The sequence below is a fragment of the Odocoileus virginianus genome, chromosome 15, assembly GCF_023699985.2.
Source record: "Odocoileus virginianus isolate 20LAN1187 ecotype Illinois chromosome 15, Ovbor_1.2, whole genome shotgun sequence".
NCBI lineage: Eukaryota > Metazoa > Chordata > Mammalia > Artiodactyla > Cervidae > Odocoileus > Odocoileus virginianus.
The window spans coordinates 17,575,928-17,592,574 of NC_069688.1; the positions used below are offsets into that span (position 1 = coordinate 17,575,928).

General features: G+C 49.2%; 1 long non-coding RNA gene across 8 annotated transcripts in view; it reads left to right on the plus strand.

The window, feature by feature from the left end:
• LOC139038449 (uncharacterized) overlaps nt 1–16,647 on the plus strand; it is a 66,397-nt gene that overhangs the window by 38,759 nt on the left and 10,991 nt on the right. For 5 of the 8 annotated variants that reach the window (XR_011491435.1, XR_011491434.1, XR_011491433.1 and 2 more), the window contains exons 4-6: nt 2,836–2,986; nt 3,135–3,265; nt 14,366–15,527. This is a non-coding gene — a long non-coding RNA (uncharacterized lncRNA). Of the gene's footprint in view, nt 1–2,835; nt 2,987–3,134; nt 3,266–14,365; nt 15,528–16,647 lie in introns of those variants that run through there. The other 3 variants (XR_011491440.1, XR_011491437.1, XR_011491439.1) reach the window with 3 other exon arrangements.

A 16,647-nucleotide genomic window follows, 5' to 3' on the forward strand; every position in this document is an offset into this window, starting at 1 on the left:
AAATGCTGTTTCAAAGAGGCATTTGTGTTCTCATGTTCATTTCAGCTTTATTCACAATAGGCAAGATGTGGAAACAACCCAAGGGCAGCAAATGGATGGATGGATAAAGAAGATGTGGTGTACGTACAATAGAACATGAGCTGTGGGAAAGAAGGAAGTCCCGCCATTTGCAGCAACATGAAAGGAAGGACCTTGAGGACATTATACTCAATGAAATCAGCCCAACAGAGGAAGAAAGATACTGTGTGATATCACTTATATGTAGAATCTGAAAAAGACAAGTCCTTCCCTGGTGGCTCAGATGGTGAAGAATCCACCTGTCAAGGCAGAAGACATGGGTTCTATCATTGTGTTGTGAAGATCCCCCAGGTAAGGAGATGGCAGCCCACTCCAGTATTCTTGCTTGTGAAATCCCATGGACAGAGGAGCCTGGTGGGCTACAGTCCATGGAGTCACAAAGAGTCAGGCACGACTTAGCGACTAAATAACAACAGCAATACATTGTACACTAACGAACTATCAGAAAGAGAAATTAAGAAAACAATCCCATTTAAAGTTTCATCAATGAGAACAAAATACCCAGGAATAAATCAAAATAAGGAGGTAAAGATAGTATCTCTCATACTTGGAGAGATAGACAGGGATGAAAGAAATTGAAGATGATGCAAATGGAAATGTATATTGTACTCATTATTGACACTTGTTATCGTTTTTAAAAAATGAGGAGAAACAAAACTGGAAGGACTGTTTCATCTTTTGAAGGGAAAGATGACCGTAACCTGCAGGACAGCACAGAATTGGTGTTGACCTCAAGGACGGCCTCCCGCCATCCTGCGTGACCTTGTGCAGGCACCTGACCCTGGATGTGACAGTGATGTGCAGAGAATGTGGACAGGACAGCTGTGAGCTCTGAGGGGCCTGGCAGCCCTAGTCACCAGCATCATCACCGCGTTGAGGCACAAAAACTGGTCCTTCTCTCACCTGTTTCTACTGAGGCAGCTGGCAGCAAACCCCCCCTGTTTTATACTTTTCTTTTGACATTACTGACCTTGATTTTTCACCACGTTTTCCTGATTTTACTCCAGTTTCTACAGGCTTGCAATTTTCATTCCCAGTATGTTTATAGACTCTTGACCATTCTGGCCTCACCTTGCATTTAATTGCTGTCTTATTGGAGACAGAATGATCGGCCAGGGGACAGTAAAGTGGATTGGCCAAGCAGTTTAGAGACGGACTTTCTACTGCATTACTCTGGTTTAATACCATATTTTCTCAAGACATGTAATACTTCCACTTTATAGACTATTAAAAAGGAAAATGTGCTTCCACTCAGGCGGTTTCCCATGTCCTCTCGTGCGGGCATGTCGAGCCGTCTGTCACTCTTTGCGAACGTGCCCAAGTGGAGATAGACTCATGGGTGTTTGGGAACATCCATCAGGCCATCGGTGCGGAGGGAGGGGTGGACCTGAGGACTGACACCCTCTGCTTTATAGCTGAGCATGATTTCTCAGGGTATAACAACACACATTCACTCTGGGGTGGATTTAGACTTCCTGTTTGTGGTGAAGAGGAGAAAGTGGCGAGGGCCACAGGTCCCTTGTGCCCAGACAGGGATGAGGTAGGTAGCTCTGGCGGGAGTGTGGTGTACAGGTCCCTTTACCTCCATTCTGAGGGAGTGCAGCAAATGTGGTATCTTATTCCCACTTCTTCATCCAGGTTGTAGGAGGAACTTCTCCTGTAGAGACAGCTCCTGGAAAAGCCCTGACTAGTGGTCTTCCCTTTGGAAGGGCTGAGTGAGAGGAGAGTGGCCGGCTATAGTGCAAGGGATGGGGGTTAGATTCCTGGACCGGGAAGATTCCACATACTCCAGAGCAGCTAAGCCCAGGAGCCGCAACTACTGAAACCCATGCAGCCTAGAGCCCATGCTCCACAGCAAGAGAAGCCACTGCAGTAAGAAGCTTGGGCTTTGAAGCTAGAGCATAGCCCCTGCTTGCTGCAACTAGAGAAAATTTGTGCAGCAACGAAGACCCAGCACAGTCAAAAATGAATACAATAATTTTGAAAATTGACCTAAAAGAATGCTCCACATTAAAAAAAACACCTTTTTAAAATAAAAAAGAAAAGAAAGGTGATACAACATGAATAGTATGAGATCTTCAGCTTTTAAAGCCTCAAATCTTCAGCGAGGCCAAGGCCATATACACCCATTGCCCTCCATTCTACTGTATGATGTCCCATGTAGACAACATGGGGTGTGCAGAGCCCTGCCCAGCCGTGTCTGGTGGCCTTGTCAGCCTCTCTGGCTTCAGTATGCTCTTGCTTCCAGGCTCGTCTCGGATGGGGTCTTCACAAGCTACTCTGTGAAATTCTTCATCTGTCCCCATGGGGCAGTTGACTTCATGGGCTGCCGGCAGCCTGGGGTGGGGATGGGGCTCTGGCTGCAGTGGGGCTGGGAGAGCGCGGGGCAGGGAGCTTCAGGTTGCCTTGGAGGAAGTGGGAAGCTCTCCACCCCAAGCCAGACCTGTGCTGGGTCTCAAGTACTGACCTTGCACCCGGTGGGCCCCCTTCCCACATCCTTGCTGAAGCCCCCACTGCTGGGCACGCCATCTGCACCCTCGGCTCAGTGGGCAGGGGGGCTGCACAGCCTCTCAAGGGCCACACTGTGATTTACAACATCCCACATTGGTTCCATCTTTGGGGAAAAACGGGAGAGGATGAGACATAAAGAAACATTATTTCCCGAAGGTGGATCCCATTTCTTTAACCATTCATAAGTCTCAGAAAATAACTTATGACCATTTGGGGGCTGATATTATATTTCAATGACTTTTCCAGCTGTGACTGCTGCTTACGTTCGAAAGCATTCTTTCGTCTCTCCACCCCCTCATCCTGACCGGGTACCTCCTGCCCACGCACAGACGTGACGATGGAGTCCGGGGTCAGCTGTGTCCATGTGTGACTGGGGCAGGTGATACCATCACGGTGGGTGAGTGTCAGTGCTCCCTGCATGGGGTGATGAAACCATCCTATTCATTTTGTTCTTGTGACTGATTAAATCTGGCTTTTGTGGGCCCATAAAAAGGGAGGCAATGGGGCAACTCTGGTTTCAGTGCAGATGTGAACTGCCCTTGCAGGTGCTTCACCTCTAAGAATTTCTGCTCAGTCACCTGCTGGGAACTGCCATCCTGTGATGCTGTGACACTGCGTCTGGGCCTGGCTACAGAGAAGGGGACCTGAGAGCAATCAAACACACGTGGGGACTATTGTGAGTCATCCGTTCCCCCACAAGCAGGGGCCTTCAGGGAAGCATGGAAATAAGATGAAATTATATGTTTACACTTTATTGGAAGAGACCAAAGAGTATAGTTACTGACTGAATATTTTTAATTGCCATATGGAAGTATCATTTAGCATCATTATATTAGCTAATTAAAAGTTTTCTTACTTTACTGTTCTAAATTTTGTTGGAAACACAGAATTTCCTGAATTTACTTTAAAACACTCCTGGGACAGAATCGAGAGCCCAGAACTAAACCCAAGCATGTATAGACAATTAATGTCTGAAAAAGGCGTCAAGAATACTGAAGAGAGAAAAGGCGGTCTCTTCCATAAACAGTGTGCTTGGTCGCTTCAGTCGTGTCCCACTCTTTGTGACCCCATGGACTGTTAGCCCGCCAGGCTCCTCTGTCCATGGGGTTTCTCCAGGCTAGAATACTGGAGTGTGTTGCCATGTCCTCCTCCAGGGGATCTTCCCAACCCAAGGATCAAACCCAGGTCTCCCACATTGCAGGCGGATTCTTTACCGACTGAGCCACCAGGGAATCTCATAAGCAGTATTGGGAAAACTGGATATTTACATGTAGAAGAATGACTCCATCTTATACAAAAATTAACGCAAAATGGATTGAAGACTTAAATCTATGACCTGACAGCATGAAACTCAGAAGAAAACATAGGAAAAAAAAATCTCCTTGACATTGGGTCTTGTAATGTTTTCTTGGAAATCCCCTGTAAATCATAAGCAATGAAATAAAAAATAGACAACTGGGACTGAAAAAAGAAACCAAACAAACAAACTTCTGCACAGCAAGGAAAACCACAATGTAAAAAAGCCTGTGAAATGGGGAAAATATTTGCAAACCATGTATCTGATAAGTGTTAATATTTAAAATATGTGAAGAACTCATACATCTAAATAGCAACAGACCAAATAATCCAGTTTAAAAATGAGCAGAGGATCTGAATAGACATTTTCCCCAAGAAGATACACAGGCGCCTGCAGGTACCGCAAAGATGCTCAGCATCACTAGCCATCAGGGAAATGCACATCAAGACCACAGTGAGGTACCGCCTCACACCTGTCAGGGTGGTTATCATCAAAAGGACAAGAGATAACAAGTGTTGGTGAAGATGTGGAGAGAAGGGAAGTCTTGTGCAATGTTATGCTCTCCAGTGGTATACAGGAGAGTTGTTAAGAAAGTAGACCCTGAGCTCTCATCTCAAGGAAAAATATATTCTTTTTCTTTTCTGTGTGCCTGTGTGAGATGATGGATGCTCACTAAACTCACTGTGAAGATCATTTCACAATGTATGTAAGCCAAGCCATCATGTTGTACAAACTCACATGGTGTGGCGCATCAATGATTCCTCAGTAAAAGTGGAAAAAGTAAAAAACTAAATCTGTCCTACCACCACCTCTAGCCCTTCCCTTCCTTCCCTTCACTGCTGCCCTCTGCATCTGCCACCCCTTCCTCTCTTCGGATCATCAGACCCCCCTCCACCCACCAGTGAACACACACCCGGGCCCTGAGTGACCGGGAGACCCAGCCCATCTGAGGATGCGCAGGGGTGGGCTTATGTCCTGAATGTCTGGGTGCTGGGCATCTTGTCTCACTCTCACAGAGCATGGCAGCATGGAGCAGCACGTGGCTGTGAACTTGGGTCTGAGCCACAGCCGAGGGACTACAGGCTGTGACAGAGGGTGGGAATTCTGCTGGAACGCACAGATTCTGAGCAGGTGTGGCAACAGCTGACCCGGGATCCCTGGCCTGAAGCAGGTGGCCAATGCTTTGGACGCTGGCAGCCTGGTCATAAGCACACTGAGGGCTTCGGGCCGGGCCGGGCCAGGCGGCTGAGTCCATGCCTGGGAGCCGCTCCCCAGTGGAGCCTGGCCAGGGCGGATGGCTGCCAGACAGCCGGGCCGATGAGTCAGCCCCGGAAATAATCCGGCCGTGACCCATGGGGAGAGCAGAAAACAGAAGGGACAGTCAGGAGCAACAGGTGGGCAGGCCTGCAGGAAGGGTCAGGGACTCACAGCAGGTGGCCAGGCAGATGGAGAAGGAATATAGACATGGGCAGGTGGGCAGGATCCCAGTGTGGGGGGTGGGGGTGGAAGGATGGGCAGATGGGTGAAACCCCAGTGGGGAGGATGGGCAGGTGGGTGGGACCCCAGTGGGGGGGATGGGCAGGTGGGTGGGACCCCAGTGGGGGGGATGGGCAGGTGGGTGGGACCCCAGTGGGGGGGATGGGCAGGTGGGTGGGACCCCAGTGGGGGCCATGGGCAGGTGGGTGGGACCCCAGCAGGGTGGGGTGATGAGCACGCGCCGGACCTCAGTTGGTGGGGGACACACAGGCTTCCTCTCAACGCTGACCACAGGTACCCAGTGTCCTGGCCCGTGAAGGCCAGTGGGGCCAAAGTGCATCTTTGTTGTTTTAGGTTATTGATCTGTTTTTAAAGAAAAGGGCTTGGACCATGAACAATATTCACTTTAATAGTTTAGGGCTTCTTGGTGTGATTTTCAAAATGCCAAGGGGCAGCTCAGAAGATTGAGTTATCGCAAAGAATGACAGCAGAAGTGTGTGAGAAGGGGGGCCTGGATGGCGGCCTGCGGCCGGGGTGAGCGCTGAGCACAAGGCGGGGGTGGGGGTGGGAGGGGCCGGATCAGCCTGCTGGGCTGGAGCTCAGGTGAGCACCTGGGCCGGGTCCACACCTGCTCGGGGGCCAGGAGGCTGCATGAGGCTGGGGGCACTGGGCCCTCTCTGGGGAAGGGGCGCCACCTGGCCCGAGTGGGCAGGTCCTACCTAGCGCTGGGGGTGGGGCCGTGTCAGGACCTTGGGGTGCACAGCCTGAGTGGTGCCCCTGCTGCACCCCTGGAGCCCTTTGGGGCCATGAACCCCTGACTCTGGGGTGCAGTTGGTCTCCATGTGAGTCCCGGCATTTGTTGGGGCTTATAATCTGTAGTGAGCGCCACCTTGGGGGACTGACTGCATCTCTGCACTAAGGCTGGGCCAGAAGACTGGTGGGGGTTACTGGAAAGACGTCCTTTCCAGATACTGACACCATTCACCCCCCGATGTCAGGGTCCCAGGCTGGGGCTCCTCCTTCGCCCTCGAGTTCTGTCTGCTTCAGTGCATGTCCCCCCCAACCCCCCTGGGAGGAGATGGTCCCGGCCGCTCTGCGTCCCTTGTTGAAGCATCAGGAACAGTGCAGGACAGTGGGGGAGACAGGGTGAGGAGGGCGGAGAGCTGGTCCTGGGGTCAGGAGAAGAAGGGGGTTACAGGAAGGGATGGGACTGGGACGCACACATCAATCTGCCACAGGTGTGTTCTGTCTTTGACATCTGGAGTCTGTGTTCTCCAGTGGTACAACCTGGACACAGCATGGGGCAGGGAGAGCTCCAGCTTTGGGCTTCACTCTCCAAAGGGTCTAACAGATGCTGCAGGCAGAAGGAGGTCAGTTTTCCAAAGAAGGAGGGGCAGCTGGACAGTTCTGGCAAGATAACCCCTCTCAGGGGCGTGTGCCCATTTCTCTCCTGAGCCCGCTGCACTGAAGGAGCCATCAGATTCTGTGGGGACACTAGTGGGATGTCCTGACCTTACTCTGAGGGCTCACTGGCCCTCTGACCACTCCACATTGCTGGAGGGACAGGGGTCAGGCAGAGTCATGCATTTACTGCAAGCTGGGGAGGGTGCATGTCAGGGAAAATTAGGAGACAGAAGTTGTGAGTGGAAAGAGGCTGCAGAAACATAGTGGATTTGACTTTGCCTTCTCCAGACTCTGCAGAGGAGTGGCCAGGAAGGCAGGGGCAGTGGCCCCATCAAAGCCCACTCTGGGAAAACACCCCACCCTCTCCAGAGTCACAGGTGTAGCCTGGCCAGTGCCCAGCCACATGGCTGGGCCAGTAATGTGCCCCAATCTGCTGTGCATTTGTCCTCGGTCCCGCAGACTTGCCATCCAGGATCTGGTTTTAAAAGGTGCTTTTACAGGATATCGTCTCATCACTGCCTTCTTAAAGGTATGCAGCATTGAAGAATGCTATTGGCTATGTGTTTTATAGCATGACAGTGAATAAATGCAAATATGTTTGTACCTCTAGTAACAGCTTGCTGTTTTCCTTTACTCATAACAAGGGGTTCTCAGGGTGCATGAGGGGGAATCTGAATAAGAGACACACCTCAAGGGAAGCAGAGTTTTCTCTACAACCAGAAATACTGGAAGTTGAATCTTGGATTAATTGTCTGAATCTTTTGAAAAATTACTGTTTCGTTTACTCATCTGAAAATCATGAAATTCTACATTCTCTTGAGGGTGTGAGTCAAATAAGCAGAATGAAGTGGGTCAAACTGTCTGGATTTCTTGGGAAGAAAGGGCTGAGGAGGGCCTTCTCAGTTCCATGGGGGGAGGGGGAACCCGGATTTCACAGCTGCCTGACCCCTACCCCCAGCCATTCACGCTGGAAATGGTATGAACTAGCGACATACAGATATGTAGTCTGGAGACTCGAGGTGATGGAGTTGAAATACCCCTTTGTCTTGTCTCCTAACTTCCTTCTGTTTAAGAGAAGCCCACTGTGTGCTTCTTTAAAGGACCCAATCCAGATGATACAACCAGCCCTTATATGTGGCATTCTTATGTGATGTCCCATAGCCCAGGTCATCATTTTATCTCTAATTGGATGACTTGTTAACACTAAACTTGCTAAAATGGGATTTTACTTCCAGAATTTCAATGTAATTATGGCACTTATCTACCTCTTAACTAAGTTTCTACCATCTTATTGTCCTATTTCCACCAATATTTAGGAAAATCAAAAGGTGATACGAATGAAAAGTGGTGCTTGGTGTAAACACAGGCAGGGGAGGAGAAGAGGAAAATAGAATGTGAAAAAGATGTGAGAGGAGCAGAAACAGCTATCTTTACGTCGTGTGACAGGTGCTGACACCAGCTCCATCAGCCTGAGACCTTGGACCATTTGCAGAGAATGAAAGGCTGTAGAGAATCTGAGTGGTTTGGTAAAGGACTGAGGGGCCCAAGGATAGACTGAGCGTCAGTGAGGACCTTGCTGTCAGCCCAGGGGAGGAGAGTGCCATACGGTTCCCGAAGCTGCGGGTGGATATGAGTGAGGGTGGGACAGACCGTACAGGACACGAATGCCTGTCCTCAGGACACACTGGTCACTTTACAGCGTTCATCTGGGGGTTCGATTGATTCAAGGTTCTGTCTGCAGTTTCTAGACATGTAGATCAGTTTTATGATTTTTATATTTTTAAAGGAATCAGATCAAATTTCTTTCCGAGCCACAGAGTCTATATGGGAGTACTTTATTCCCAAATTCTTGCTGGGTGCCCAGACACCCTTTATGTTTGCATCTCAGAGTTGGCATTTTTATCTTAGAGATGAGTATGTTGAGGAAGAAAAAAGAGGAGAATCCAGCAGATTGACCTTTGTATGCAAGTTTAGCCTGTGTTGGAAGGAGATTTTGTATATACATATACAACTATAAATATATATAGCTTTTTAAGTTTATTCACTTTTATTTTCCACATAGACAATCATGTCAAGTGTGGACCAGGCAGTTTTATTCCTTCCTTCCATCTGGATTTATTTCCCCTGACCCCTCTGGGTCAGGCTGGCTGGAGCTGGCTGGACTTGGGTCTTTCCCCTCCCCCAGTCCATTCGGCTCTGATAAACCCCAGCTGGTTAGACACTGGTTAGCTAGTTTTCTCTGCGGCCAGGCCTTGTTAAGAAGAACAGAGTGCTCTGGTGTTCTTCAGAGCTCTCTCCTCCCCCTGCCCAAAGCCTGGGGGGACTTGTCTCTGGTTTTGACCGTGGGAACCGGTTGGGCTCATAGAGGTAAACCCTACCACTTTGTGGGGCCCGTGGCCAGGTTCCCCTGAAGACTGAACCCTGAGACCCACCCCACGGTCCTCTCACTGCTGTCTGGGTCCTACCCCGGGTCCATGGCTGGGTCCACTCCTGTGACCCTGCTCTGGGAGGGTGATCACTGTGACCCCACCGGGGACCCAAGGGTTCCACCATCCTTCAGTTTGTTGGCTTGTCACTTCTTGTGAAGATGGAGCAGTGACTTTCAAGGTCTTTGTATGGGAATCAGAAGCTGAGAGACCTGGGAGGGTTTTTACGTGAATTCCTGCGGTGGGTCCATTTCCTGGTCCTCACGAGGGGATGCCCCCCTTTCCCAGAATCTCTGGATGTGCATTGAGTGTGGTACTGGTGCTTTCTCCTGGAAGTGTGATAACAAGTTCAGTTCACAGTGCTGAGCACATATCCCTCCTTCCTTCCTTCCTCCATCCATGGAATGTGGCTCTAAGTGCAGGCTGCATTCTGGATTTTGGAATAAGTGAGGAAACAGACAAACTTGTGTGCCCTTAGGAGGTGCCCCTCTGGTGGGTGATGGTCAGTGACCACAGTGAAGCAGGAAACACAGAGTTTGTCAGGTAGTGATGCCTGCCATGAAGGAAATGGGGAGACAGGTGGCTTGGAGGCAGGTGCTGTTTGGACAGGACAGTGACACATGTGTCCCCCAGGATGGTGAGTGACATGTGTGCCCCCAGGATGGCCAGTGACACACGTGTGTCCCCCAGGATGGTCAATGACACACGTGTGTCCCCCAGGATGGTCAGTGACATTCATGCCCCTCAGGATGGCTCAGACTGTCTTGAAAGCATGCAGGGGAGCCGCGTGTATGCAAGGAGACTGGTGATGAAGCTCAAGAATTCATATCAAGACAGCGGTGTTGACTTGGACTGCAGTGAAGGCTGGTGGACGTGGACAGGCTCTGGACAAATGCTAGTGGTGAGGATGGAGGTTCCCAGCTGTGAGAGGGAGGGGTCAAGGCTGAAGCAGCCAGGCAGGTCTAAGGCCATGAGGGTGGGGATGGGCAGGGGTGGGCTGCCTGTGACATGTCAGCTCGGGTGGAGGCTGCAAGTTGATCAGAAGTTTGGAGAATTCTGACTGTAAACATCCATCCAGTCACACAACCGTGTGGATAGCAGGCCCCTCCTTGCATGTACAGATGGGGTCATTTCAGATGTCCCTCTGAAAACTACCTTCAGCATGAGTTCCCCCGCAAGGCTGGGCTCCAGGCCTGAACTGCCCACCCCGCTGTCTTCGGCATCTGCCCCCGGGTCAGAACACACATTGGTTCTGAGTCCCAGATTGGCTCCAATGCAGCTGCAGGCTTTTCTTCTCTTTAGGGGGATGGGAGGGCCATCAACAACAGCCCCTCCCCCCACCAGCATTGCCAGGTCACCTGCCTCAGGTGCCCTCGGGGTGGTGACTGCGGAGGACAGCCCTGCGCCTGCGGGCTTGGACCAGGGAGGGTCGGCCCTGGGTATACTCGGCCGTGTCTGGGGACATTTGGGGCTGTCGTGCTGGTGGGGGCTGGGTGTTGAGGACAGAGCCTGAGGAGACTACCGACCACTGCGAAATGCAGGAAAGGCCCTCGAAGCATCACCTGCCCCAAAGGTCAGCAGCGTTGGACTTGAGGAAATCAGCTTGACCTGAGACAAGGTTGCTGCTAAGCCCTGTGGAGGGGAGATGGGCACCTGGGACTCAATCGTGTCTGGGAGACAGGGAGGCAGGCTTTGCCGCTGCTCGCGACCACACGGACCTCACTTTTCTCTGAACCACTGGGCGACCCCCTCTGGGCCCTCCTTGTTCCCACCCCGTAGGTGCCCCATGTCCTCTTAGGAGCAGTGGGAACCCCCTCCCTGCCCACTAGATGCACCTGAAAGGAATGCATGTCTTCCTCTGAAGCTCAAGCTCTGTTTAGGGTCCACCCTGGAAAATGCAAGGGAAAGACAGGGATCTTGTGGACATCCTGAGTGGGGTCTCTCCTAGCTGCCCTTACAGCAGGCTCAGTCAGACCCCTGAGGGCTGTTTTCATCCACCCTGGCTGGGCAACTTCTCCCAAATCAGATATAACTCAGGTGGTGGTGTCCCCGGAAGCCTTGGGCAGCTGTGGGGGTGAGGCTGAGCCGACTTCTCTCCTCTCTGTCGCTTAAAGGTTAAAACATGTACACGGCAAGACTCTTTCTTCTATTTCTATTTCTTTTTGGAGCGATGCCTTGATGGGCACAGGGGCCTGGGAGAGGCTCTTGGCGAAGGCCCAGGGCGTCTTTGAGGCAAACCCGCAGCCTCCAGCACTCCATGTGATTCTGCAAAGGTCAGCATGCACCCAGGACATGTGCACTTGTTGGTTGCCTCTGTTTGTGTTTGTACTTTCTCTTTCTTCACTGTGTTCTCTGCTTTGTTGTGGGCTCAGCACTCTTACCATTTGAAATGGAAGGAAACAATTTAGTAAGTGTCCTACCCCATCCCCCCGAAGCCATTTGCATCTCTGTGCTATTAGCTCGAATTCAGCTGAAGTCATTTTCCACCGGGGTTATTTTCCTGTTGGGTCAAGATAAATCCAACACTCTGGGCCCCTCTGGGCTCTAGACACCCCACTCCCTCTCTCCAAGTTTCAAAATGTCAGACAAATCGTCTCCAAGATCAAGAGAATTCAAGTGATGAAAACATCTCAAGTTTGGTGAATCTGAATGAATCACACAGAGAAAAATACTAGAATACTTTTTTTTAGGATTTTATGATTCTTTCCCTTTTCATTTCCTAAGAATTCTCATCACGCTGTTCAATGTCATAAAACAATAATACTCTTTCTCATAGAAATGAGATTTTATATTCAGATCGGCCAAAATTCCCAAGTTAGTTGTAATTGTAGATGTCATCCAAATTGTAATAGATACAAAAAATAGTTAGATTCTGAAGGATAGTGTCTCAGAGACACAAGAGAGGAGGGCAAAGGACACAGGGTGCAAGAAGGAGGGACTTTGGTGGTGACTCTGTGCCAAGCCCTATCTCTCATCATAGCCTGGGTTTCCAAGTCCTGGAGGAAAACCACTTTTCAGAGATTTATGTCTCTCTGTCTCAGTCTCCCTTCTTCTTTCCCTCTATCTGTCTTCCTCCCTCCTTCTCTGTCTCTGTCTGCCTTTTTTTATATAGAAAAAAGGATTTTAAAGGACTTGAGATGACACGTTTTTGAAATAGTTTTACTTATTACCTTGGATTTGAAAAGAACTGTCACCCTAAGCAGGACTGGACAGCATTCGGTAACAGGCGTCAGCGGCCATAAAGGAAGAGGGGGCCGGGTGACCAGATGGGCAGTGCGGGGCCCTGAACAGGAGCACGAAGAGGAGGAATTGTTTAAAATCCCCAGAGAGAAAATAACACGACTATCTCAGGGCACTCAGGACAAATATTTGACTAACAATTTTTTATACAAAAATATTACCTCTCACATGATTCCATTTCTGTTGTTTAAAAATTTTTTTCAAAGTTGAAAGCAAACCAGTGCTTCTCAGTGTGGAGAAGTGGTGCATGTCATCGGTCTCTGAGATGCTGCGGGTGGACTTCTCCTTCCGTGAACTGCTCAGAACTCTCAGCATGTCCGCCTGAGCCCACAGGGCATCGCAGCGGCCGACAAGCACTCTCTGACTCTCAACCTGTCAGACCCACATGATTGCTGGATCAAGGAAATTCTTCAGAGAGGCCTTCATTTAATAGCTATAATTACAATAGACTGCAATAACGCTGGGATAGTTTTCTATGAGACTCAGTTAAACTTATGCTCAAAGAATTGCATAAGTGAGATTCTGAGAGCAGGTTTTTTTATGTACAATCCCAGTGTAGGAATTTGGGGTGATGGTGGACAGATGCAAAGAAAAGGGGCATAATTTCTCCCACTGGAGGAAGCTGGGTTCAGCAGGCTCAGGTCTGGGGAGGATCACAGGCGCCCAGCAGGCTGAGCCCCTGTCCAGCTCAGCCCAGAAGAGTGTCTGGCCTGGAGGTGGGTGGACAGGAGTAAAGCAGCATCTCAGGTGGGAGGTCTGCACAGTCAGCCGTCGGCCCCCCGTCAGTCCCCTTCCCCACCCTGTGTGCTGGCTTCCTCAGCTGGGAAAATAAAGCCTCAGAATGTCTGGAAATGCACACTTTGGCCGTTGAGCAGAATGAGAACTCTGCTGAAACATTGCTGTTTTCCTCAATATCGGGGATTCTAAGTTATAATAAATGACTTTCCATTGCACATGTCAGGGGGGATGAACTGGTGGAGAGATGAAACTATAAACATACAACTGAGGAGGGACTTTTAACAGTCAGGCCCTAAACTGGAAAAGACCCTGATGCTGGAAAGAGGGCAACAGAGGATGAGATGGTTGGATGGCAACACCGACTCAATGGACATGAGTTTGAGCAAGCTCCAGTAGACAGGGAAGGACAGGGAAGACTGGCGTTATGCAGTTGATGTGGTTACAAAGAGTCAGACACGACTGAGTGAGTGTACAGTAAAAATAACCCTAAACCGGAGACTGCCTTCCACCAGATTTCAGCTCAGTTCTGTGCAGACCTTAAACATTTGTGTGAACTTTGATAAAATCTGCTGAATGAGACACCTTCAAATTTGTGTAGACCAAGCACATTACGAAAAGAAAGTTTTGGGGAGTTTTGAAGCTATCTTTGTGAACAATGACTAATGATAGGAAAAGGAAAACGGTGGTTGGCAGGAAATACCCTCATTGCCTGGTGTTTTTTGTGGTTTTTTTTTTTTTGGTTGGCTTGAAATATTTTCTTATTATTACCTATGTTAGAAAATATCTATGTGTGGTTAAACTTAGATTTATCCACGTGTTCTTTCTCAATTTTCATCAGAATCTGTGTTTGTAGAAAAATGCAAGTATGGATGGCAGCAGCTCCCTGCCTGACTTCTGTTCCTCACTGATCGTTTCTAACTGGGAGACTAAAGGTTGGAGATTTCTGAGCAAGAGACTTGGAACTTGCTCAGCTCGACACTCTCCCTTGACAGAGGCCTGTGCGATCTCTCTCCTAACCAGCATCCTCTCCTGGTCTGTAGCACATCACACGGACCACATGAGGACCCCTGACAAGGTTCCAGAAGCCTGAGAACTCTTCGCTCTGGTTGTTTCTTTGAAAAGCAATAAGCAGTTGCCTCTCAGGAAGGCTCTTAGTAACTTGGGGTAAGGCTGACCCCTCTCTCTTTCTCACCAGGCCAGATGCCACCAGGGAGCCCGGGCCAATTCTGCCACAGAATACTAAGACCTCTGAGGACGGTACCTCCACCTGTGATTTTAATCGCTGTCACCCAGATCGCCCATCAGAGACTGCACGCGTCCCTCTCCGTAGTTCCTCCCGCTCTTGAATAATCCCTCTCAAGGTTTTACGTGTCATCTGTAAGCCCGTTTCATTGGCTACGGTAACTCACGGCATGAATGCAGTTGCCCATCACAGTCTGATTTTCAGCTTCAGCCGTGCACACTCGGATCCACACAGCCTCGTTGGTTGTGCTGTTTCACCCCCACCGAGGTCACAGACCCACAGGTCCTCTCCTGTTGCAGAGCCCCCGGGACACCCACCCCTCCTGCACTTCCCACCTGCCTCCTCCATTTCCAGCATGTTTAAGTGCTATGCAAGTGGAATGTCTAAATGGCTTGACCTCTTGGGCTGGGTGACAGGTGAATGTCTGGTTGTATGAGAAGTCCTGGGTACCTGCCTCACCTGATGGACCACTAGCCAGACATGAGGGGACACCCTTACCACGGACAGCAGTGTTGTCACTGTTCTTTATTTTAGCTGCTCTGGTGGGTGACCTCTCACTGTAGTTTTCATGTGCATTTCCCTGAGGTCTGGCCATGTCCTTTTTACCATCTGTGGATCGTCTTCAGTGAAATGTCTGTTCATGTCTTTCATCCAAACAATTTGGATTGTTTGCTTTAACATTTAATTTTGAAATTTTTTTTTTTTTTCATATATAGTCTGGGTACAATCCTTTGCGGGTTATGGGTAAACATTTTGTACTCCTCAGATGGACTTTCACAAAAGCTTTTGATTTTGATGTTGTCCAATTTATCAGCTTTTTTTTTTTTGTAGGTAATGCTGGTGTGTCAACCTAATTCTTCTTGACTAGCCTAGAACTTGAACAGTTTGTCTTTCTTTTCCTAAGAGTTTTGTACTTTACATTTAACATTTAATCCCAGTATCCATTTGGAGCTAATTTTTGTGTGAGGTATACGCTTTAGGTCAAGATTTATAATTTTTGCATATGGGTGTTGAGGGAACCCCACACCATTTGTTGAAAAAACTGTCTTTCTGCCACGGAGTTCTTTTTGCATCTTTGTCAAAAATAAATTCAGCATATCTGCATGGGTCTGTATTCGGGTTTCCTGCTCAGTTCAATTGGTCTGTGTGTCTGTCCCTCTGCCAGTCCCATGCTGTCTTGATTATTGGAGCTACATAATAAGACTGACTGCTGGTAAAGTGAGTTTTCTCACTTTGTCCTTCAGTGTCAGGACTATTTCATCTGAACCTTTCTACATAGATTTTAGAATAAGCTTGTCTGTGTCTACAAAAATCCTTGCTGGAATCTCGATAGGAAATATTCTGAACTACATTTACCCTATACATATGTGTATGTATTTATTTTATGTAATTGTTATATAGTAGCATATAAGTAATATATAAATAACATGTATGTGTATTTGTTTATTTTTATGTATAACTTTAGGGATAATTGACATCTGCAGCATGCTTTTCCTTAGGTTGTCCCCCCGCCCCCCCCGGAAGGTCTAGGAACAATGGTTTGAATTTCCTTTCATGTCACTTAAATATTCCCTTTATCTTCGGAAACATTCTGGAAAATGACCACAGTCAATCATGCAGAGCCCCTGAGGATGGTCTGTGCTGCTTCAGGGAAGAACCTAAGGGTGAATTACGGGATAGGGTCATGCCTAGAACTCAGGGCTGTCACCACCAGCTTGGGTGTGTGCCTCTCTGGCCCCCTGATGTCCTGCGGTAATGGGTCAGGGAGGCTGGAAGCTGACTGTGGACTGATGGGACATAGATCCAGAACCTGGGGCTTCATCCTGGGGCGGTGGGCCCTTGGTGATGTCTCAGCTGTGTCCTCCCACCCACCAGCTAGGGTCATGACCTCACTCTGTGGAGGTCCTGAATGTTGACAGGAGAGGCAGGCTCTCCAGGATGGGGGGTTATTGATGGGGCGGTTCATGTTCTTAATCTGAGGACCCCACGCCCGCTCCACCCACTACATGACTGTGGAATGTTCTGAATCACATTCATGCTCCATGTCTATAGACGCTTAGAGACCCCGACAAACTGGAGCGTGGGCAGCTGGTCTCTCGATTCTGCAGTTGGAAGCGCTTTGCAAACGTAATTCAAAACTGCAAGAAGCAGGTGAGCCTATCTTAACAAGCCTGGAGCTGTGCTGACCCAGGACATGTAAGAGTCCACTAATGATACAGGAATTCAGCACTGCT